At 34.0% G+C, this 25,619-nt stretch overlaps 1 protein-coding gene across 1 annotated transcript in view; it reads right to left on the bottom strand.

Moving 5' to 3' along the window:
* Positions 1–920: 920 nt before the first annotated feature.
* STPG2 (sperm tail PG-rich repeat containing 2) overlaps positions 921–25,619 on the bottom strand; it is a 440,242-nt gene continuing 415,543 nt past the window's right edge. Inside the window, exons 11-12 of the mRNA XM_031469154.2 lie at positions 5,931–6,079; positions 921–1,347 (exon numbers count right to left, since the gene is read on the bottom strand). The gene's annotated coding sequence lies outside the window, so the exon portion shown is untranslated. The remainder of the gene's footprint in view (positions 1,348–5,930; positions 6,080–25,619) is intronic.

The following is a 25,619-nucleotide window of genomic DNA, read 5'->3' as shown; positions in this document are numbered from 1 at the left end:
TTATATTTTACATGATTCACATGGCATATAAAAAGGCAACTACTGAAGAAATACCATATGGATAAAAGCAGTTGTATTCTTTTATTTATTTGTTCTTCTCCGTAAGTTGGGGATTATGTAGCTAGAGTTTAACTTCATCACATAAACACCTAGAGGGAAATACAGGTTCCAGGGCTCCACCCAAGAGTACAGACTATAGCAGCTGGGGAGTTGTTAGATGTTGGGGGGTTCTGTTGTGTTATCAACTCATTTGGTAATTGTTAAGCAGTATCTATGTTTGAAAACTACTGATCAAGCACATCACCTGCTTTATTTTACAGCCATAGAACAAAGAACTAGGTGATTGAGCAATATGCTCAGGGTTTACCTAGCCAGGACGTGAGCTGAAGGTTTCCATCAACCATAAGTTCTGTGCTGTTTTTCCAGCTCAGTTCTGTTTAATTCATCCAGGATTCACTGACCATTTATTCTGAGTTTTATTGTTCCAATCTTAAATGATTAATTTTAGATACAGTTTTCTTAAACTAGAATATATTGAAAGATTTCAGGGCTTGAATCCTCTGAATTTATGCTAAATTTTAGGTTATTTATGTAAGTCCATTTTTAATCAATGAAGTTTCCATAACTTTTATCAAAAATTTCAAGGAGAAGAAATTATACTACCCCTTAAAATGAAGAACTTTTGTTCCAAATCTGTATCTCTGATTTGTTGTTCAGGGCCACGTCAGAAGTAGAGCATTAACCCCCAGAGGCTTGGTATTTAATATTTATCTTCCTCAAATATATAGGCTACTGGGGGATTTGTTACTACACTTTAATCTTTTTCTCTTGCTCTCCTATTTGTACATAAAATTTATACAAAGTAAGACATACTGAATATTCCTTTTATGATTTTTATTTTCCACTTTTACAATTTCAGAGAAATAAAGAGTAAGAAAATAAATCAAGTGGATAACACATGCACAATAACATCATTGACTTTGTTCCAACATGCCTAGTGTTTGGAAAGTAATTGCATCGTCTGGTCAGGGAATGAGATTCTAAAGTAAAAAAGAAAGGCTTTTCATCAGATGTCTTTATTTGGCATTATATTTTATATGAAAGCATTAGTAATATATATTTAGAAAGAATGCAACAAATACACATACTGTTTTTGTGGTGGGAAATTTTTTGAGGAAAAAATAGAGACTTAAATGTTTTGCAAGAACAAATTCTTCTCTCTTGAGGTTAGAAGAGCAATTTATGATCCTTTGAGCAGTTGATGGAGGACATCATCAAAGTGGAATTACTTTGTGAGAAACCTGTCAGCTTACCTTTACATTAATAGATAATACCTGTGGAATCTATCTGTGGGGAAAGAAAAGCTGTTTCAGTAAGTGGTGTCTCTGTTGTACTTTTCAACCTAAGCTAGTTACATTACCTCAAAGTGAAAAAAAAAAAAAAAACTGCAAAATACCCTTTTTTCTAACCAAATTGACTATTATTGATTATCAGGTACTTCAGATTATGTCAAAATCCTAGCTTTTGGATTGTCCTAATGACCATGCTGGAGACCCAGACTAGTTAAAAGTATGTATTAAAATACATATTATACCTGCAATTGTTTGGATGTTACATCATAATCATAGTGAATTTAATAAGTTGAAGTATCAACTGATAGACCAGAAAAGAAGTTGCAACAAAATAAGCTGCTAAAACTTTCAAAATACAATTTAATATACTGATTTATTCATTGATGAATATTTGGTGAGTGGTGATCCTTTATAATATAATTGGATTTAAAATGCCACTTGTAACAATAAAAAGCTGTAGTAGATTTTATCTTAAGAGAAACATCCATTTTTCTCACTAAGTTTCATGTATGTAAGACTATACATGTCAGAAACATATTATATTCATTTCCATTATGGCCAGGAACACTTAACAAAATGTGACTTATTTGACCCAAAGTAAACCTGTGAAGTCCAGAGAATTTGGTGATATCACCCTTGCTATTTGACATTCAAGTGATGATTCCTTCCCAATTTTTAATCATCCAACACTCTTCTGTTATATAGCTTGTTCCCCTTCACCCAAACATGGGTGGTGCTGATAGCAGCCATTTGAACATGTTTAACTAATTTATTTTCCTTTAGAGTTCGTGTAGTAGCTCAGCCAAGCATTAAACTCCTCTCTAACTGTAAAATATAAAATTGTTTTTCTTGGAAGTTAATTAAAGGAGGGAGCCTCTAAATGACACTATATTTACTGAAATGCAGAATAATTCTGAATGCAAAGCTGATGTCATTTTTTGAGGTTCTCTAGTGGTAATGGTAGGAGAATATATAAACAGAAAAGATGGAAGCTGTCTTTCTGTTCATCTGTCATGGTAATGTTGCACAGTGAGCTAGTCTGATGTATCTTCTGAAGGTTTACTGCACAGAGGGCTTGGGATGTGGGTGGGCACATCTGGGACACAAAAACATATTTGAGGGTCCTATTTTTGTGTGACATCATGTAAAAATGAACATATAACCTTAACATGTTCTTTCAGTTTATAATGTGACAATAATAATTCTCAGAGAAATTAATATGCAAGTAAGTTAACAAATAAATATATTTCCTTAAAAATAATGTATAATTCCAGTAGGATGATAAGTAGTTACATGTCAGGATATATTATGCCTAGGAAATATTCTTTTTAGTTATAAATGTTCATCAAAGACATAATAGGCTTTCAAGAATTGCTTGAGTGGTAAAAGGGAAACAGCTTAGCAAACTATAGTAAAGGAAGGATTTCAGATATGGCAGAGTAAGTTGTTGCAGACAAAGTCTCTAAGAAAAATTAGGGAATTTATTTTTGTTTCTATCTTGTCAGGAGAGTGGAGAGCTACACAGACAACCATGTCTTGTAGGGGCAGGAACCTAGTGAGAAGGGTGAGGAGGGAACAACACTGAGGTGAGCATTACATTGCCCTGAAGGACTCTTTTAGTTCCTTAGCAGCACAAGACCAAAAGGCAGCCACAAAGGAGGTAGGACTCTAAGATGAGAGATTGGCCTTTTTAGGGTCTATAGAAATAAACCTTATAGTTCAAGTCCAAGACAGCAGGACTTGAGGGGACAAAGGTTCCAAAGAAAAGGGAAGAACGTGGATGAAAGTCTGGCATTGTGTCATTTTCCCCTCCTCAAGACATTTGCTAAATTTTATTTGATGTACAGCCAAGAATATAGGAAGTAGAGTCAAAAGTGGCAGGTAAAGATCTGAGCAGCCTAACAGAGTGTTTGGCAATTTCACGTGATGGAGGGAAGAAAACTGGAGGAGAAACTCTAGTCGTTATCACTGACTTCCTGTTGGGATCACAGAAAGGTTACACCCTACGAACATGGGTGATGAGAATTAGATCAACTCTCACAAAAATGGGAAGCTCAGTCCTTAACAAGCAAAATTCCATGCTGGAAAAAATTGGTTTGCCCCATATTTAAGGTGCCTGAAAAAGCAGAAGGATATTCTGTCTGGAGGAAGATAATGTGATTATCTCTAAAATTTTTCACAAGTTATGACCAACATTTGATCAAACTTATTAGGCATGCCAGGAAATAGAAAAGACAAACTAAGAAGATAAATAAAAAATATGAGCAGATCCAAAGATGAACCAGATCTGGAGTTTCATACTATGGCCTTTATGAACAGTAAAATGCTTAACAAAATTGACAAGATGGAAAATTTCACCATGTTATTGAAATCTATAAATAATAACCAAGTGGAAATTATAGACATAATATAATAATTGACATTAAGAATGCAGTAGATGTATTTAATTACAGATTAGACTATTGAAGAAACAATCAGTGAACTAGAAGAGAGGTTGTTAAAAATATATATATACAGACTGGAGTACAGAGAGAAAAGAGGGTCTATGATACAGAAAAGAACATACAAGATACATGATATCGATGAAAAGATTTAACAGCTGCAATTGCATATTCAAAATAAGAAGAGAGAGAATGTTATAAAATGTTATAAAAGCAGTATTTAAGAGATAATGGGTGAGAACTTCCCACAACTGATAAAGATACCCGTCCACACAATCCAGAAGTTTAGGAAACATGGAGGAGGACTGGGGCGGGAAGCAAGAAAACCTTAGGCACGTTAGAGTAAAATTAGTTTTTAAAAAATGCATAAGGAAAATTTGAAAAAGCAGCCAGATAAATAAAAGACACATTACATTACAAGAAAAACTGTTTCTTAAAGAACCATGGAAGGCAGAAGATAATGCAATGATATGTTTAAAATGCTGAAAGAAAATATGTGTGAACTAGGAATTCTTTATCCAGGAAAAACACTCTTCAAAAATGAAGATGAAATAAAAATATTTCCAAACAAAACCTGAGAGAACTCATCATAGCAAACCTGCATGAACCTATATATTAAAAGGAGTTTATTAGATAGAAGAATAATCCCAAAGATAAGCACAGAAATGAGGATGGAATGATGAGCAGTGGAGCATAAACATGTGGGTAAATCTAATCAGTGTAACTCAAACAATGATAATAATAACCCCTCTGGGGTTAAAAAAGTGTTACAGAATTGAAAATTATGACAATTATAGCATAAATGGCAAAGCAGTAGTTTTAAGTGAAATAAGATAGGTTTTAAATCTTTGCATTTTATAGGAAGTACTGCATATTAACTAATAATGATTATGAGTAAAGTTAATGGGCTATTGCTCTCTGTCATAACAAAATATATAATGAAAGCAAAAGTATAATGTGTGAAATGGAATTGAAAATAAGACATTATTGTAGAAAGTGTTTTCCAACATTAATTCACTATTCCTAAACATGGATTCTTTCTAGACTAGTACTGTTCAATAGAAATATAGTATGAGTGTATGACCATATTAAACAAGTAAAAATAAACATGAAAATAAGCATAATAGTATATTTAATATAACATATCTGAAATAGTATCATTTCAACATGTAATAAGTATAACTATTAATCAGATATTTTACACCCTTGTTGTCAAAGTCTTCAAAATCTGGTGTGCATTTTAGACTTACAGCACATCTCAACTTGAATTAACCACATTTAGGTGCTCAGTAGTCACGTGTGCTTAGTTGCTACCATCATGGACAGCAGAGGTCTAGACTGTAGCAGGAATAAACTTGAAGGGCATCTCTATGAATTTGATCTACTGCACCAGTAAGTAGTCTAATGATATTTTAGATACAAAACTTTATATTGTATTGCTTTAATAAGTCATTTTCTGTTTAGAATCTGGAGTTCCCTAATAATATAATCTCAGTAAGTTCCTGAAATATAATGCCACTTAGTGGTATGTATACTAAAATGAAAAGGAGTTTCTGTATGGACTACAATAACATCAGATAGTTCACATCCAGTCCCTTCTAAAAATCAAAGTCAAGACCACTGTCATAGTCATTATTATATACTCAGTGCTTAACCCATAAATCAGTATCTATTAACTATTTATCTATTCTTAGTGTAAACTCAAAAAAACCTAAATGTCAATGAGATGCAATCTACAATAACTGACTAAAGCATGGCATTAATTTTTAGATTATTTAGTATTAAAAAAGATAAGTTAATTAAAAGAAAGTCTGTCACCTTCACCTCATTAAGGTAACTCTTCTATCTTGGTATCAAAGGTAAATGAAAAGCAGACTTTATAAAAATGAAAATGTAATAGCTATTCTTGACCAGATTAGCACTTATTTCTAGAGGCATGCAGACTGTCCTCTACTGTAATCTCTTAGTTACTACTTGGGGCCATAAACATAACCAATCTTTAGAAGAGAAATGCAAATATATTGCTTCAAAGACAGAAAAATATTATTTGGTCCAGAGAGTCTGTGTGACAGTTAAATTATGGACTGTAAAAATGTAGCAGCCATATGATTCAGTGAGAACAAGTGAGCACACTTACCATTTAGAAGATTCTACTTTGCTGCCTGGGCGTATTTGTTTGGTTTTTTGTTTCGTAATAGAAGCACTTTCTCTCTTAATTGGGAAAGGATTTGGTAGAGTGACATTAAATGTTCTTTTCAGAACAGAATGTCTTAAAAATGGACTGAGCTGTGGATATGCAAACAAGAATAGCATATTTTACTTATTCATGAACTTTGAAAATGTATTATTTTACATAAATCAATGAACTCATTAATGTAAATAACTTGCAACTTATCAACACTATTCATTAATAACTTACACATTTAGACTCCTAGGGTTAATATCTATAGATGTACTTAAAAGTGTAAAAAAAAAAATACTAATCATGAGGTTACTAAAATATGTTTAATAGTTCTGTCAAAAAAGTATACATATTTGAGACAGACAAAAATCTTTGGTGAAATCTTAACCATTAAAAAAAAAAGAAATATATAGTTTTTACATATGTTAATATCAAATAATTTTATTCTCAAAATAAGTTTGCTTCCAATGAAGGTACATATTGATTTCCTAGATGTGCCTTCTCTCAACATTTATCCTTTCAACAAATATTTATTAAATGCTTATCTGCCCAAAACTATCTTATCTTTAGTACTGTGAACATAAAGTAACAAAAATCCATTTACATTCACCATTCACATACCAATAAAATTGAGAAAGACAAGTTTTGAAACAACTCTAAAAAGTAAAACAAACAACAACCCAGTGTCTAATTTACAACTGCTGTGAGAAATGTCCACTAAATCTCTTGCCAAAAGAAGATAATTGATGAAAAAAATTAATGGAATATTCTTCACCCGATATGGTTTGAGTGCCTTCTATGTGACTGATACCAGTCCTAACATAGCCCTAATCAACACTTATCCCTTTTTCTCATGCCCCTCTCCTAAACATTGTATTATAGGATATACAGAGAAGTTGGAAATTGAGATGAGTAGTTTATAAGTACATATTTTTGAGAACACTGCATTCATAGATTTATAGTGTTTCATTGTAGACATGTGATAGGATGACAGTTACAGGTTTAGAGTCAGTTTTATGAAGGATAATTAATAGATCTCAGTGAAAATTTGGACTTGGACACTTAAAATTTCTGCAGCCTTTGGAAGGCTGTCTCCCCTTTTTGAATATGAGTTTCCTCATTTTTCAAATAGAGTCAAGGCTATCCACCTTATACAGACTTTCTGGGCATATTAATTGAATTAAAGTATGTAAAGTAGTCTTTGCTCTTGAGAGGCAATATAGCTTCGTGGTTAAAAGCATAGGCTTTCCATGGATTGGAACCCCACCCTTGTTATCTGCTTTCTGTGTGTCCATAAGCAACTTACTTAACCTCTCTGTGCTTTGGTTTTCACATTTGGAAAATGGGAATGACACAATACTACCTATTTTGTAGTATTGTTTTGGGAAATAAATGAGTTAATTTGTTTAAAGCATATCATGCCTGGTATATCAACATCATTAGGTAAATATCAAGTATTATTATTATTATTATTATTATTATTATTATTACTTGTATAGTGTCCCCAAAAGTAAATATTTGTCTCCAGTTAGTGAAAAATAAATTTTCTCATACAAAGAGATGGAAAGATAGCCTGTGTAAATGGGTTTGAAGAATTAATATTGTTAAAATGTCCATACTACCTGAAGCAATCTATAGATTTAATGCAACCCCTATCAAAATACCCATGATACTTTTCACAGAACTAGAACAAATAATACTAAAATGTATATGGAGCCATGAATAGCCAAAGCAATCTTGAGAAAAAAGAACAAAGTTGAAAGTATCACACTCCCTGACTCAGACTATACTATAAAGCCACAATAATCAAAACAGTATGGTACTGCCACAAAAACATACATGTAGATCAATAGAACAAAATAGAGTCCAGAAATAAACCCCATTCATTTATGATTGATTAATCTACAACAAAGACAGTAAGAATACACAGATGGGGAAAAGACAGTCTCTTTAATAATTGGTGCTGGAAAAACTGAATGGTTACTTGTAAAAGAATGAAATTAGAACACTCTCTAACACCATATACAAAAATAAAGTCAAAATGGATTGAAGATCTAAATGTAAAACTGCAAACCATGAAACTCCTAGAAGAAAACATAGGCAGAACATTCTTTGACTTAAATCACAGCAATATATATATTTTTTTGATTTGTTACCTAAGGCAAAGGAAACAAAAGCAAAAATGACAAATGAGACCAAATGAAACTTAAAGGCTTTTGTACAACAAAAGAAACCATCAACAAAATGAAAAAACCTAAGGAATGGAAGAAAATATTTGCAAATGATGAGACTGACAAGGGATTAATATCCAAAGTATACGAAAAGCTCATACAACTCAGTATCAAAAAAACCAAACAACCCAATCAATAAATGGGCAGAAGACCTGAACAGACGTTTCCCCAATGAAGACATACAGATAGCCAACAGATGGATGAAAAGGTGCTCAACATGGCTAATGATTAGTGAAATGCAAACCAAAACCACAGTGAGGTTTTTGCAGTGGAGACACATGATGGATTGTCTCTGGGAAATATCTGCTGGTGTCTGTCCCAACATCTCCACCCGGTGGGTTACTTCACTTCCCTCATCAAAACCTCCCACATTAAAGAGGGGAGGGTATAGTTCAATGGTAGAGTACATGCTTAGCATACATGAGGTCATGGATTCAATCCCAGTACCTCCATTAAGAAACAAACAAACATAACCCCCCCCCCCCCCAAAAAACCTCCCACGTTGTAGGAATAGATTACATTTTGTTTATTTTTTCTATTGGGTTGGGTATGGGGGTAATTTCTGTTTGGGGCTCTGACTAGTAATATGGCTATGACCATTTTTGTTCACATCTCTCTGTTCTACACATGTCTGCATTTCTGTTGGGTGTGTACCTGGGAGTGGAATTGCTGGAGGTGTTTGTTTATTCATCAGATGCTTATTTCTTTATACTTTATGTTACTGTTGTATCAAAGTAGCCAGCAAAGTTCCTGGTGTATCCCAGGAACCTGCTACATATTTGTGAGGGGATAAATATATGATGGTAGAATCTCAAAGCTGCAGGTGGTTTTAGATTATCAAGGAATCCAACCCTCTGGTTATTATGGTTTATGTATCAAATGCTGGTTAATTATTCCTTGATTGGCATTTTGCCTCCCGAAATCGCACTATTAAACACAATGCTGATGGGACTACCTCTCCGTGCATATACCAAATTGGCCTGATTCTCGTAGAATCTGCTCTGTGTAGGCCTACTATCTAAATGCATTATATATATTCTGACTCACCCTGTCTGGGCATTTCTTTTCCCTTCACTTTTTTATGACTTCACATTTAGGGGTAGTGTCTGGCATTCTTTCCCAAGCTTGTCCATCCCCCACCAGCATGAGACTCTGACAGGCTATAAATTCATCTCAGTTCTGTCCAGAGGTGTAGGACCTTGGGCCATGTCTCAGTTCTCCCAGGGAGAAATGTGTTCCACACCCCCTGAAGGAGGTAACTTCGAAAGATGGCCAATTTTTCAACAGGGTGCTCCGACAGTGGTCAGGCCCAGCTCCAGAAAACTCCCCAGAGAGACCAAGATGGCTAGGAGAAAGAAGTAATATTGGAGAATAACCGTCCTCCAGACCCCTGCAGGCATTTTACTTATCTGCTCAGGTGAGAGGTGAAACTCTAGCACTTTTTACAAAGGAGAAAGCTGATCTTAGGAAGTAACCAGTCACACGCATGCCTGGGAAGTAGCCGGGCTGCAAACTGATCTGCTCCATCTGGCTGCAAGAGTCCTGGTTGTATGGCTCTTAGAAGTAAATTTCCAAACTCGGTTTATTCCATCCAGACACTGCAAGAGCCTTGCTTCCAAAGGGAGTGTTTCTCTTGGGGTTTGAATAAAATGGCGATAGATTTTGTTGGAGAAGCTCTGAGATGGTTGAAAATCCAGCCTGATTTTCCTATTTGATTGAAATCCAGCACATAGGTCTTGAACAATGCTTAGTAGTACCTCCAGGTATGTGAGAGATTTAGTTTTCCTGTCAAAATGAGCAGAGGAGACAACTGGCATTTAGTCCCCAGGGGGCAGGGATGCTAAATAGCCTGCAATGTTCAGGGATGGTACAATTCAGTACAGACTTGTCCCTCCCAAATGCCAGCAGGTAAACACTGATAGTTTAGCGACTTCATCCTGATAGATCTGGTTATAGGAACCTCATAGTCATGAAGGCATTTTAAACTAAAATGAACAGATCCAGGTTTTGTGGGACTCATATAATTGGGGATAGGTGTTGGGAAAGGCTCTGTAAGAGAAAGGACGTAGATGCACCTTACTTTTCAATCATTATAAAATTGTGACCATGTGAAAAAATTGCAGAGGAGGGGTCCTGGGGCTAAAGCATTTCAGTGTTGGTGCTCCTGGTGGTAAATTTCCTCCGTGGCTTTTACTGAGTCTCAAAGGTTTTGTCTTCTCTTTTTCAGTGCTTTCCAAATAGTATGTTATTTCAGTTTTGATTTCCTCTTTCATCTCAAGGTTATCTGGATGTTTCAAGTATCTAAGAGTTTTTGGTCACCCTTTTATTCTTTATGCCTAATTTTATGGATTGTGATTCAAGAATGTGATTTTCAAAAATGATTCCCTTTTTTATGATCAAGTTAGTACATGATGATTTTGTCAGTGTTCTGTGTATACACGAAATAATGTACATTGTCTAGGGGATGTGAGCTTTATATCTTAACAACTAAATTAGGTGAGTTGACTGTTGTATTTAATTTATCCATGTCTTTTTTTAAAAATTGAAGTATACTTTAATTAAAAAAAAAAACAACACAGTGAGGTATCACCTCACACTGTCAGAATGGCTATCATCAGAAAGTCTACAAATAACAAATGTTGGCCAGGAATGTGGAGAAAAGGGAATCCTTGTACACTGTTGGTGGGAATGTAAATTGGTGCAGCCACTTTGGAAAACAGTAGGAAGGTTCCTCCAAAAACTAAAATTAGAACTACCATATGATCCAGCAATTTCATTCCTGGGTATGTACTGAAAGAAGAGGAAAACACTAAATTGCAAAGCTGCATGTATGCCAGTGTTCATAGCAATATTACTTATAATAGCCAAGATATGGAAGCAACCTAAGTGTTCATCAACAGATAAAGAATAAACAAAATGTGGTACACACACACACACACACACACACACACACACACACACTAGAATACTATTCTGTCATAAAAGGAATGAAATTTTGCCATTTGTAACAACTTGGATGGACTTGGAGGGTATTATGTTTAGCGAAATAAGTCAGATAAACACATGCTGTATATCATGTACATATGTAATCTAAGAAATGAAACAAACTGGTGAATATAACAAAAAGAAACAGACTCCCAGATAGAGAGAACAAACTAGTGGTTACCAAAGGGGAGAGAGAAGGGATGAGGGACAAGATAGGGGCAGGGGATTAAGAGGTACAAACTAGTATGTGAAAAATAAATAAGCTACAGGGATATATTATACAGCACAGGGAATATAGCCAATATTTTATACCTTTAAATGGAGTATAATCTATAAAAATATTGAATCGCTAGGTTGTACATCTGAAACTAATATAATATTGTAAATCAATTATACTTCAATTAATTAATTAAATTTTCATTCTGATAGAGAAGCATGAAGCAGGGCAGTTGGAATTAGCCCTCAGTATGGTGGTCTGCAAAAACACTGGAAGTTTGTTGGGATACATGACTCCAGCAGGATAAAATTAAAATGAAGTTATTTCCACAATCAGATGACAGAGAGCAGTCAGGGCAATTCATACATCCTGCTATCAGAAAATGCAGATTTTTCATAGATGTCCTCTTTTAAATGCATGAGGAAAACATATATTTATACAATTCCTATAAATATAATGCAGCCTAAAGGAAAATAGTAATCTGAATAACAGAGTAAAGGAAAAGCTCTAATATTTATTTAAAATATGAACAAATAAATGTTTCAGAAAAAAAATAAAATTAGAACTAAATAGGCTTCAGGGATAAACTCTCAAACATTCAAAAATCTAAAAAGAGCATTTTAAGTAACTACTGAATTAAAGAGAAATATAAATATAAATACAAGTGCTTATAAAATAATACAAAAGAATAATGAACCAGTGTTCACAGAATTACCCCCAAAGCTGTAATACTAATCTAAACTGTTCTATGATTTAAGAAAGGAAGACTGGGGCAATTCTATTTATTCCCCCTTCCTTTCAATTATTCTATGAGTGGATATCAAGTCCCTATAATATGCCAGTCACTGTACTAGGGTCTAATAATAAAATTGTCAAAAAATAAGACAAAATTCCAGGCCTTCTAAAATCCTCTATCAATAAAATAATTTTAAAATCAGTGATAAGAACTCTTAAAGAGGCACACAAAGACAAGTAAGATTTGACCGAGTAAAGGCAATCAGATGGTTCAGTAAGGAATCGGTGATCGGACTAAAGTCTGAAGGAAGGACAGAACTTATCTAGGCAATGGTGATGGGGGAGATGGTGGGCGGTACTCCTGGCTCAGTGATCAACATAAGCAAAGACTCTGTAGCATTTTCTAGTAACTGAAAGAACACCAGTGGAACTGGAATAGAACAGGAATCATGAGAAATGATGCTGTAGAGGTAAGTAAGCCAATATAAGGAGTCTTTATGATGAAAGCAATGAGAGACCAGTGAAGTTTATTAAAAAGAGGGTGAGAGATGATTTTGGAAAGATCATTCATTACTATATTTTGCATCAATGTTTTTATTATGTAAACATTGAATATCATATGTAAATTTATATAATTACTGAAATAATTGTGTATCACTAATTTCAGTGAGAATGATTTGTTTATTTTCTTAAATAAGAATTACTCAGCAAGAGATTTTTCAGGTTATGGTTACCTTCTGGAAGCAGGGAAAAGTCTGTATTCTGAGGGTCAGAGAAGAATGGGTTAAAGAAAAAAACTTGTAGGTTTTCTGCAAACAGACCACAGAGAGATTATAGCACAAGAGAAGGGCCCAGGGTAAAGTTTATGGAGCCACATTCATGGGGAAAGATATAAAAGATGTAAAAACAGAGCAGGTAGAGATGTAGGTGGAATATCAGAGAGTAGTTTGTCAGCCAAGCCAAGAAAAGAGTTTTCCAAGACTTCAACACTGCTGAGAAATCTAATATTAAATGGACTGAAAATGTTCTTCATATTGAAAGAAAAGTATACTGATTAATTTAGTTGAGGTGAAATAAAGTGGTGTAAACCAGATTAGAGGAAACTAAGAGGAAAAGGAAGCAGAGCAGTAATGAGAAAATTTTTCAAGAAGTTAACATCAAAAAAAGAAAAAAAGAAAGAAAAATAACCAGAGAAAAAGAGCCTATAAGCTAATGTTTCCAGTTTTAGGGTTTTTTTTTAATGGAAGAGGTTTGAAACTAAAGACAAGGGGAATCCCCCTGTTAATGAGAGTAACAGCATAAGTGATAGGCTATGGATTTTATCCTCTATTCGTAACTAAGATACTTGGAGATATTGGTGTTAGATAGGAAAGAGTAAGTGATTCTGTTGTCGCAGTTGGAAAGGATTATAAGATAAATCCAGAGGTATGTAAGTTTATGAATTAAAATGTAAATGAGACTTTCCATTTTGTTTGTTTTCCTCTAAAGCTGGCATCAAGTGTTTCCCCTACTCAAATTCCCATGGAAATGGCCAAGGAGATACATGAATGATTAGGGGAAATCCCGTGTTAATGTTGAAAAACAGGGATAGGACATTTCTCTCCTGAAATTTTCAAAGAATTACTGTTAGATACAATAGTGATGGGAATGATCTGAAGGGCTGAGTCAGGCTTCCTATCTCCCATCCTCAACCAGCTTCCAAGGAAAAATATTCACTTAAGGAAGTTGAAATTTTGTTATTCTCAACCTAAAAATGATGAAGTAGTATAGTATCACTGAAGGTGGAATACTGGCGTCAATACAGTTTTGAGAGGCTCCTAGTTTCAATCCTGGTGCGGCACACAGAGCAAACTTAGATGTGAGCATGGTCAACTTTGTTTTTGACAACAGGAGCCAGACAAAGCTGAGATAATAGCGTGTCTGAATCTGGGCACCAGGGAAGTAGAAGTGGAGTGGAGGCATCAGGCTTTCTCTAGAGCAGAGGAAAGAAATGAAACTATTCTAGTGGCAATTCTCTCTTATAGCCTTTCCCTGAAGGCTTCTGGATCTGACAGGGTCTGAAATTGAAGGTCTGTCTGACAGAGATTTGGGGAGGGGTGGGAGATGGTACCAGATACTATAAAATAATATAAATCTATCATACTTAATGTGGTTCAGGCCCCCAAATAAGTGTTAAACTTAAAGTAAACATAGGCATTTAGCATATGGTAAAACTGGCATTTCAAGTCAACAGGAAAAGGGTGTATTCAAAGGTCTTCGGTATTGGAAAAATGAGGTTTGTAAATGACTATATATTATATCTTCACATTACGGGCTCATGTAAATTTAATTTTTTTTTAAATGGAACATTAGAATAAATAGAAGAAAACACAAGTGTATATAGCAGGTCTAGAATTTTATTTTTAGGAAATCATCCTGAGTCTTCACAAACTGGTATCTGAGATGATACTTGTTATATTGTTTTATATAATAAGAATGCTATAAAGTCTTTTAAATTTTCTAGGAAGAACATCTGATAACGTTTTATCAATTATTCCCAATACAGCAAAACATAGAGTGGTCATTTTATAAAATTACATGTGTGATTCTAAAATGTGGCTATCATTCACTATCAAAAAATGTCCAACTTCAAGACTTACCATATATTACAACTGACATAGTAATCAAGATAATGTGGTATTGGTGAAAGAACAAAGAGATACATGGAACAGAATAAAGCCCAGGAAAAGATCCACACAAATACAGTCAATTGATCTTTGACAAAGGAGCAAAGACAATACAACAGAGCAAAAACTGTCTTTTCTACAAACAGCACAAATACACACAAAATGAATCTAAATACAGACCTTACTCCCTTCACAAAAATTATCTAAAACTGGATCATAGACCTAAATGTAAAATGCAAAACTGTAAAACTCCTAGAGGATAACATAGTAGAAAACCTAAATGACCTTGTGTTTGGCAATGACTGTTTAGTTAACAACACCAAAGGCATAACACATGAAAGAGATAACTGATAAATTAGGCTTAATTAAAATGAAAAACTTCTGTTTGCAAAATACACAATCAAGAAAATGAGAAGACAAACCACAGATAGGCAGAAAATATTTGCAAAAGATGTATCTGAATAAAGAACTATTATCCAAAACATACAAGTAACTCTTAAAATTGAATAACCTGATTTTAAAATGGGCAAAAGGTCTAAACATATCTCAGCAAAGAAGATATACATATAGCAAATAAGCATATGAAAAGATGCTCAGTGCCATATGTCACTAGGGAATTAAAGACTAAAACAATGAGATACCACTACACATCTATCAGAATGGTCTAAATCTCAAACACTGACAACACCAAATACTGATGAGTATGTGGAACAAGAACTCAAATTCACTGCTGGTCAGAATGTAAAATATGTTTACTTTGGAAGAGTTTGGTGGTTTCTTACAAAACTAAACTTATTTTTACTATACAGTCCGCGTAAGCTGTATCTACCCAAATGAGTTGAAAATGTTTGTCTACTAAAAAACCTCCCCACAGATGTTTATAGCAGTTTTATTCATAATTGCCAAACCTTGGAAGCAACAAAGATAACCTTCAGTAGGTGAATGGACAAATAACACTGTGGTACACCCAGGCAATGAGATATTATTCAGTGCTAGAAAGAAATGAGCTATCAAGCCATGAAAAGCTTTTGAGGAACCTTAAATGTGTAATACTAAGTGAAAGTTGCCTAGCTTAAGAGACTTCATATTATACAGTTCCAAGTATGACATTCTGAAAAGATAGAACTACAGATACAATAAAAAAGTGAGAGGTTTCACAGGGTTAGTTGGGGGGAGGTGAGGATGGATAGTTGGAACACAAAGGATTTTTAGAGTAGTAAAACTATTCTATATGTTATTATAATGCTGGATACATGTTATTATACATGTGTCCAAACCCGGAGACTATACAACACCAAGAGGGAACGCTAATGTAAACTATGAACTTCAAGTGATAATGATGTGTCGGTGTTGTTTCACCAGTTGTAATAAATGTACCACTGCGGTGGGGGTGTTAATAGTGAAGGAGGCTGGGTGGGGCAGTGAGTATATGGGAACTTTGTATTTTTCACTCCTGCTATGAACATAAAACTGCTCTAAAAACATTCTATTAAAGATGTGGAGTGATTCTGACATTTATCTGAAAGAATAGACAAGACAGAATAGATGGGTAAATTTTTTAAAATAATGAGGATAAACTTGCCCTGTTATAAATTAAATCATTTAAATAGCCTTAATGATTAAAACAGAAATATACTGGTATGCTACTGACAGATTTTTGTGTGGAAACAACTTTAATCGAACTCAAATGTTACCAAGTCCTACATTTTCCACCCTAACTCTTACTTGTCAAACAAGATTAATTCATCCTACTGGACTATAGTATAATTTCATATCATATTCTTTAATATAAGTTGAAATATATTCATGATTAATTATTCAAGAATGTATCTATTTGTTATTATCACTGAAAATACAACCTTTGATGCCGCGGATGATATGCAACATAAAATAAATGGTTAAAAGCCATTAATACTGCAAATAAATTGCAGAAGAACAGTAAACAAGTATATGAAGAGACAGCTTAGTTTTGAAAAAGACTAAGCTATGTGATGAAGAAGTGACAATATCTAAAGAACTAAACTTTAGTACTCATTTTATCATCAGAAAAAAAATGAAGTCTTAACTATGCAAAAAATCTTCGAATTAACAACTTGATTTTTCTTAAATCATATGCAAATGGGAGAAGTAAAAAGACTGCCATCTTGGTTATATGGAAATAAAAACATTTATTTTGTATTCCAAGCATTTTCCACCTGAAGTTAGAATGAATATGAAATGGCTCTTAAGTGTATTTGATCTGCATTGAAACTATGTTCAGATTGTAGCTTTCAGAATATAAAAATATCTGAAACTATTTGTCTGCCACAAAGAGTCACCTAATGTCCATTTGGACTTTTTATATTATGTACTCTATGGTCTGCAAAACTGATTTAAAATTAATCTGAACTAAAGAACAATTTGTACATGCCATTTCATTGAAATTATGATAAATGTGTTTCAAATTTGAATTGCAATTGAAGTAAAATCAATACAACTTAAAAGCTATATGTTTTCTTTCTCAAACTCATAACGAAATAAAAGCTAAAATGACTATTGTAATTTTCCATGTTTATAGTTTTCATTGAATTTGTAAATAATATGGTACATATTCATTATATGAAGGAAAACACATTGCCTAAGACGTTTTAGTTACAACGAATCATTAGGGTATTTTTATTCATATGTTTGGTAGGATGGCAACCATTATATTTTTCCGGGGGTGATGAATGTCTTTTCAAGCCACTGTGGGATATTAAAAAAAAAAAATGCATAACATCATTCACTGTCAGAGAAGGCTGAAAGGATAATGGCTGATAACTTTTCTACTACTGATTAGAAGTAAGCATTTAGAAGAGAGAATAAACAAATACTGAAACTAAGTTTACTAAATGGCTTCAAAAAGGTCAATGTCTTGAAAGACAAGAAGACTGAGGAGCAGTTATAGATTAAAGGAAACATGATGATTAAAGGCAACAGATGATCCTGGATACAGAATATTATTAGATCAATTAGAAAAAATTAGAATAAGGACTGTAATAATGTAAAATTTCCAGGATTTGATCATGTTTTGTTACGTAAGAGAGTATCTTTGTTAGAAGATATGTACTGAAGTATTTAAAGGTGAAAGACTACAATATTTGCTAGATTCAAATGGTTACACCATATATACTTCCATAATAATGTATTCCACAATAATAATAATAATGTGAAATATGTGTGTATACATGTGAGAGTAAGTGTGTGAGACAGAAAGATAAAAAGACCAGGAACAAGAGTGCAAATGATGCGATATACTAACTGGTTTATCAAAGTTTGAATTTTTCTCAAAATAAACGTTGAGACAAAACTTAAACTCAACACATGCTCCCTTCTTTAGGGCTTCAAGTATTCAACTGCCTTTTAGCTAATATTCTAGTTACAAATCCTCTTTTCCTGGAATCAGAAATCCTCTCTCCTTTACTCAGTCTTGTACCATGAGCCTCAAAGAATGCCTCTTTTAAACGATATCAGCTTTCATGTTAGCCTCAGATTTATTTTCCCTCCTAGAAATTTGTAAAATCTTTATTATTGGGCTGGTTGGGTCCTCCTAACCATCAAGGCTATTTGCATGAACTCCATCCAACACCTTTACAAGTACTAAAGAGAAGTGGTTTTTTTTTTCCTATTGTCTTTCTGTCTGTCTTCTTAAATAGCATGGTCTTTTGATATTTTCCTCTTTCAAATAATTAGAAGATGATGGTGAAAGCAACATTATGCTTCATTTACTAAGTGTATTGGAGGAGAAGGGGGACAGAGAGGGTGAGGGGGAGAGACAGTGATGGGGAGATGCCAATGATACAATTTGTTAAAAACTGATGTAAATAATGAATCTACATAGTCATTATATAACACCATGAAATACCCCTCACAATCAGGTAATAGGCAACTGAATTATAATTTAACTATAGAGAATTAGCTACAGTATTTGTAGAAGGAAGTCTTACTTTCTCCTATTCTGTCAACTCTCACAACCACATCTACCCACCTACATGACTTGTATGTTTTATGCCTCCTCACATTCAGTAAGGCTATCCCTGGAAACTCCATTTAAGATTTCAACATTGCTTTCCAAACCCAGTATTTCATAGCCTCTTTCTCTGCTTTTTCTACTTACTACTAACTTGCACATCATATGTTTTATTTTGTCTTGCTTTATTTCTTATCTAGCTTACTAGAAGTAGTTTTTGTCTTTTGCTCTGTAGTTCTTGTAACTATGCCTCATACAGAGACCTGAGAGGTTTTATGTTTGTCTGTTTCAATATATTTTTATTGAAGTACAGTCAGTTTACAATGCTGTCAATTTCTGGTGTACAGCACAGTGCTTCAGTCACATAGGAACATACATACATTCGTTCTCATATTCTTCTTCACCAAGATGTTGAATATGGTTCCCTGTGCTATACAGTATGAACTTGTTTGTTTGTTTGTTTTTTTTTAAATTCTGAGAATTTCAGGTCTTCATTCATTTCTGGAAAATTCTCAGCTAAGATTATGTGTGTCTCTCTTCTCCATTTTCCTTATTTCCTTTTTCTTGAACTGGTATTAGATACTGTTTAATTTTCTTACACATTCTCTATGTATTTAAGTGTTTACTAGAGCATAACATACATAGAGAAAAATGTAGAAATAAGTATAATATAATGAATCTTCAAAAAGTGAACAGTGTTGTGGAAACAGCACCCAGGTCAAGAAATAAAATACTACCAGTCTTCCAGAAAGTTCCTATGTGCCCGCACACAGTTGTAACTCCCCAGATCCCCTTCAGAGCCTGCAAGAGTCACAAGTATCCTGACTTCTAAGACCATTATTAGATAAGTTTTGCCTGGTTTTGAGTTTTACGTTAAGTGGAATCACGTAAGAGAATCTCCTTTTGTGCCTTGCTTAATTCATTCAACAGTATGCTTGTGATACGGATTCATGGAGTTCTGTTTAACATTCCTTCTCCATTCCCTCTTGCATTCCACTATATAAACAATGTATTTCATGCATTCTACTTCTGAAGACCACTTGTAGGTTGTTTCCATATTTCAGCAATTATAAATAGCGCTGCTATCCGTCATGATACATGTTCTTTGGTGTGCATATGTACACATTTCTGTTGGTTATATACTTAAAAGACTAACTGTTGGGTCATAAAGTATCTGTGGTTCAGTAGTCATGTCTTTCTGTGACTTCAAAGCTCATTCCTTTTTATCACTAAATATTTCATTGTATAGATGTATCACAGTTTGTTTTTCCATTCACCTATTGAATGACATATTGATTCCTTTTAGTCTTTGGAAATTATGCATAAAGCTGCTTATAAACATTCATGTGCAGGTTTTTGTGTGGGCATTAGTTTCAAATCACCTGGGTAAATACCTGGGAACATGATTGCTGGATCATATGGTAAGACTGTCTAGCTTTGTAAGAAACTGTCAAATTATCTTTCAAAGTAGCAGTACTATTTTGCATTCCCACCAAGAATGAATTTTGTTCCTGTCTCTGTAGCTGCACATTCTCACCAGCAATTTGTATTACCAGTTGTCTGAATTTTAGTAATTTGACTAGGTGTGTAGTGGGATCTTATTGCTTTTAATTTGCATTTCTCTAATGATAAATAATGTTGAGCATATTTTTATATGCTTATAGGCCCTGTCACTATGCCTGGTATATATCACTATATTATAGTAGTGATAATAGTGAGTGAACTGAATTATTTCACAGAATATTTGCAAGGATTCTAGATGCATTAGGCATCACTTAGGCATATATTAATAGTCATAAAAGGTCACAGTCATGTCCACTTCAATAACTACTGCCCTTTTAAAAGATGCACTCTTAGGAAAAAAAAAAAAGTCATCTATTTATTTTTTTTTCCTGCCTCAGTCTTCTTCACCTGGGATAAAGTTTCAGAACTGCATCAGGCAAAGTCCTTTCCCCTGGAGAGCAGACCTTATTATGGGGAAGGCTCTGGGCTTGTTTCACAATGGTTACTCTCCTTGCTGGGCTGACAAGAGGATCTTTCTAGGATCCTTACCAGAAAAACCTAGTTGGAGTAATTGGAGAGAAAGCCCATGCAAGTGTGGGGCCCCCTTAAGCCTGCAGCCCCCATAATTTTCTCATTTTTAGGCTATTCCACTCTCAGCCTCCAGCAGTTTCTTGAATTTTCCGTGTAAGTGTCCCTACCGGTTTATAGCTCCAGTGGCTTCTGCTGCTGGTAAGTAGATCTTGGTTCCTGAATCTCTCTGGATGTGTCTGTCTCTTCAGATTTCAGAGTGGTGGTTGTCCCTGCAACTTCAGTTTTTAGATGAGTCTGATGAGTCAGAAAAGTCATCAGTTTGCACTTTGTCCAGCTTTTTCTTGTTGTGAAGACAGGAGTGATGATTTCCAAGCTCTACACATATTAGAGCTGAAACCAGAACTCTATGGATACTTTAAAAGTCTTTAAAATCTTTGTATGTTTCCTAGATTTTTCACTCTGGTTTCTAATAAATCTTTGATATTACTAAAATGTATTTTATAGTTTCAGTAGACTATTTTATCATATATTGTTTTCCGGTCTGCTAATTCTCCTGTTGTTTACATATGTTTATTCTCTGTCATAGGGGTTTGTAATGTTTTATTGTTAGCTCATTTTCAGAGGTTAGGGAAGAAAAATCTTTTCAAAACTGAAAATAATCCTAGAGAAGTGGTGTGTTTGCTTTTACAAGATTCTAAGGTTTTCAAAATAATTCTTTATATCTATTTATTATCATTCCAAAAGGTAATAAAAAGTGAGCCCACACCTATGACAATGGGAGGCTTATGGTTCAGATTTCTTCTGTTCAATAGCCAGACACACACCACCTCCAGCCTCAACATCACAGAGCCTGTAAATTTTGTGGGTTTATACAGACATTCTGAAATGTAATTGGTAGAAGCTGGGATTCATCTGCTTCAGTTTAATTTAAAAATATCTAGGTGTTTCCTAATCATTGTTCTACGTGTTGCTTTATGGGATTTGTTATTATTGCTGCCCACTGCGTGCTTGTTTCTGTGTAATGTCGCAATGGTTACACTGTTTATACAATGCCAGAATTTCCCCAAGGCTATTCAAACCTTTCAAAAACACGTTTTAGGGCTGCATAATATGCCAGTGTTGTCATGTCATGTTTTACTTCTACATTTACTTTACATATATATATAATTTATATTGTTTTCAGTTTTTTACTTGTACGATAGATGATCAGACATAGAATTACTTAGCCAGAGGCAACCATATTTTGAATTTTTAAGAGGCCTGATTCATACTGCTCTTTTCATCATTGTGTATTTTTTGAACAAAAATTTTTTTGTTGACTTGATTGATAGGTAATGTCATCTGCTTCTTTTAATGATTTTACTTTGATTACTAGTCTAGGGGAGTCTAAATTTTACCCTTACCCCATTAGAGTTCTTTACAACTGGGCCTTAGAATTAAATTGACTTAAGACAGATCAATAGAAAAAAAAATACAAGTTTTTTAATAAAGTTTTGTGTGACATGGGAGCCTTCGTAAGGAGTGAAGACCCGAAGAAATAGTAAAACCTATAGGCTTTGATATTAGGCTGAACAAAGAGAAGCAACTGTGGAAAAGTAACAAGACTTTGTGGAGAAGCTAAAAGGGGTAGGAATGATGTTAACAAGGTCTGCTTGCGTAGAATTCTCATCCTTGATGATAGGGATGTTACTTTCCTCCCAGTATAGGGAAGACATCTTTCACATGGGAATTCATCTCCTGCTTTTACAAAAAAGAAGGAAAGTTTGAGTTTTTTGTATTTGCCATTTTGCAAGTGCCTTTAACTCAAAATAGTCAATATGCCAGAGTGGCATATTTTGGCGTGACATGTTCTGACTGCCTTTACTCATAGTGGAAATAACTTTGTATTTTAACTCTTAGTGGAGAGATTAAAAGCATGTTCTCTCGAGCTATCTTTTCTAGATGTAGAGCCAGAGCTGCCTCTGCATACTTCTGTGAACAGGAATAGGTGATCGGTTTTCTTTTCCATTGACGGGAATGAGTAGTTCTTAGAAGAGAAGTGGGCACGTAGTAAATGACTCACATCTGTCAGATATCTGTGGTATTTCTTAACAGTAGTTTTCTACTACTTTCTGAGGATTTTAAATGTTTATTTTTCGCATGAAAGTTTTTACTTTTTAGATGGATATGTCTATCACAAAAAGTCTTTTGTGGTGTTCTTCCATTTTATGGTTACATTATTTACACCCTCCTAGAGTTTAAAAAATCATCCAAAAAGTATATGAACAACATAGTAAAAATGTTAGAATAAAAAAATGAATTACTTTAAATAAATAATAATGAGTAAAGAAGGAAACCAAAGATATTTTTTGGTGTCCTTTCTGAAGACTAGATCATAGATTATTCGATACCATAAATCATGCATTGAAGTGTGAAACGGGATTATCTATAAATTGAGAAAGTTACAGAGTTTGTTAAAGATATTTGCAATAGACTTTTTAGCACCCATGTTAGTATAGTCAAAACCCACAAATGTGTGAAGAAAAAAAAATAGTTAACATTTTGGTGACATTTTTTAAAAGTTCACAACATTCAAAAGAAATATTATAGCTGAGAAATGGAAAATGACTAAGTTATCTCCAGTATCTGAAAAAGGTCATGAGAATTGCATAGCCACTGAATTTAACCCCATCTTATGGGGAAGTATTAACCAGACAGTGCTTCAACATTACTGCAGATGGAAGTTATAAGCCAGACTCACTGAATATACTCAAAATCTTCCAAAATAAACATTACTGGTTTTCATGGCAACTGTAAGAGATTTTTTTATTTTTAAATTAAAAATTTAAAAAGTATATGATTAAAAGAACACTAAGTATTTTAACCGGATAAAAGCATATAAATTCTCAATTATATACCACTATAATTACTTCTTTTATTTATACAGAAAAAAATTCCCAAAGCATCATCATTCATTTACTAATGACAAAAGTAAAACAGAATCACCAGATGATGATTCATGAAAAGAAGTTTTCAACTTTAAAATAAATCACGTGTATAACATGTTTAGGAATTCATTTTACATTCATACGGTATTCATGTTATATGAACCACAGGGAATATGAATAATAATTTTAGAGCCTAGTGAAAGAAGACCAGTCTGTTAGCCAATTATATTAAAAATGGAATTGGAGAGGGAAAAAACGAGAAAGCTGGTAAATAGGTTAAAATATTTAGACTGTTTTGGTGACTGGATCAGTAGATAAATGCAAACTCAGAGGAGACAAATTGTGCTCAAGGAACACTGCCAGGAACTCTACACTAAATAAAAGTCATTCTGTGGTTTAAATAGGAATATGGCTGATGGAATTATTGAAACTGCTTTGCCGCTTTTTTCTTAAAGATAGAGAACTGTATACTGCAGTGAGAATGGATTCTCTACTTGGTAGGGCATCTGTCTGGAATACTGTAGACTACAGAGAATAAGCTTTATATTACCTCTGAAAGAAGAAAGTCAGGTGACAGCATATGTAAATTATTTTACTATATATTCTCTTTAAGATAAATCCTGTGATTAAATTGTACTTTAACAGCCTATCGTCAATGTCTTGCATAAACAATGAAAACTAAAAGAAATGAATGTTTATGACTCCAAGAAATTAGTGCATAAAATATTTCTGGTAAACTTTTTTCCTCATTTAATGATTTCTTTAAAAATCTGTGATAGTGACAAACTTGTGTATAGTCTTACTAATATTCGAAAGCAATAATGAAGAGTGATTTCTTTGGGTTTCAAATTCATATTTATGTCCAAACAAGTTTCGTTTTCTTTTGTTTTAATTAATCACAGGTAAGCACTATGTTTTTCTTTTCTGATTGACCATCAGGAAAAAAGTAAAGCTCCAGTGACCTCTGTGCTATGTGGAAATGAGAACTTAATTGGATAGGTTGCTATAACTGAGGTCATCTAGAATGGGAGCTCTTAATCAGTCCTCTCTCCTTCCATGCTTTACAGCATTTTCTCTCTCAAATCCAAAATATATAACATGCACTTCCATGTAAAGTTCTATATCTGGAGGCTTGGAGCTTTTTAGAAGGAAAGATTCTTAAAAGTGGTAATAAATAGTTCAAAGTTTCTCTGGAGGTGGCCATTATGAACCTAATCCCTAAACTACTAAATTTTTTCCTCTGCTCTATAAACACTATAGAGCAGCAAATCAGCTCCCTCCTGGTTGAACTGAATCCCATTTCCTTCCCCTGAGGCAGAGAAAGTTCTTCCATGTCAAACAGCCTTGCGGTAATTTGGCCCATGCAGTGGAGCTGGGGAATGAAGAAAAAGATATTTGAGAAATGTATTTTAGTTAGTCAGGCTGCTTTCAGATTCCTCACAGATAACTAAAAACTATAAACTCCCTTCTCTCTACCAACTAGCTTCTCTTTCCACACAAAAGCAAAAACTATAACAGAACTCAAAAACCACCTACAACCAAAGTTCAAAACATTCAAAACATTATGGTATTTTGGTCAGGCAATTAAACAAGCTGCCATTTTTCTAGGAAACATGGGTCAGAAAAACAAAGATTAGAAATCATCCCACACAGCATGAAGCATTTTTTAAAAATCAGGCAAAATATATATATATAATCATGATATTCAGGTAGTAGTATTAAAAATCCACCCGTTTATTGGCCTAACAGAGGGCTCATTTTTCTATAATAACAACCCAGTAACATTTATAAAATTTTAAAAATCCACATTAGTATGCTATAGTAAAAACTCAGTTCACTCTGAAGAATTTGGATTTGGAAT

The sequence above is a fragment of the Camelus dromedarius genome, chromosome 1 (assembly GCF_036321535.1).
Source record: "Camelus dromedarius isolate mCamDro1 chromosome 1, mCamDro1.pat, whole genome shotgun sequence".
Classification (NCBI taxonomy): domain Eukaryota; kingdom Metazoa; phylum Chordata; class Mammalia; order Artiodactyla; family Camelidae; genus Camelus; species Camelus dromedarius.
The sequence above is the reverse complement of the archived record's forward strand: the minus strand, read 5'-3'. Positions and strand labels throughout refer to the sequence as shown.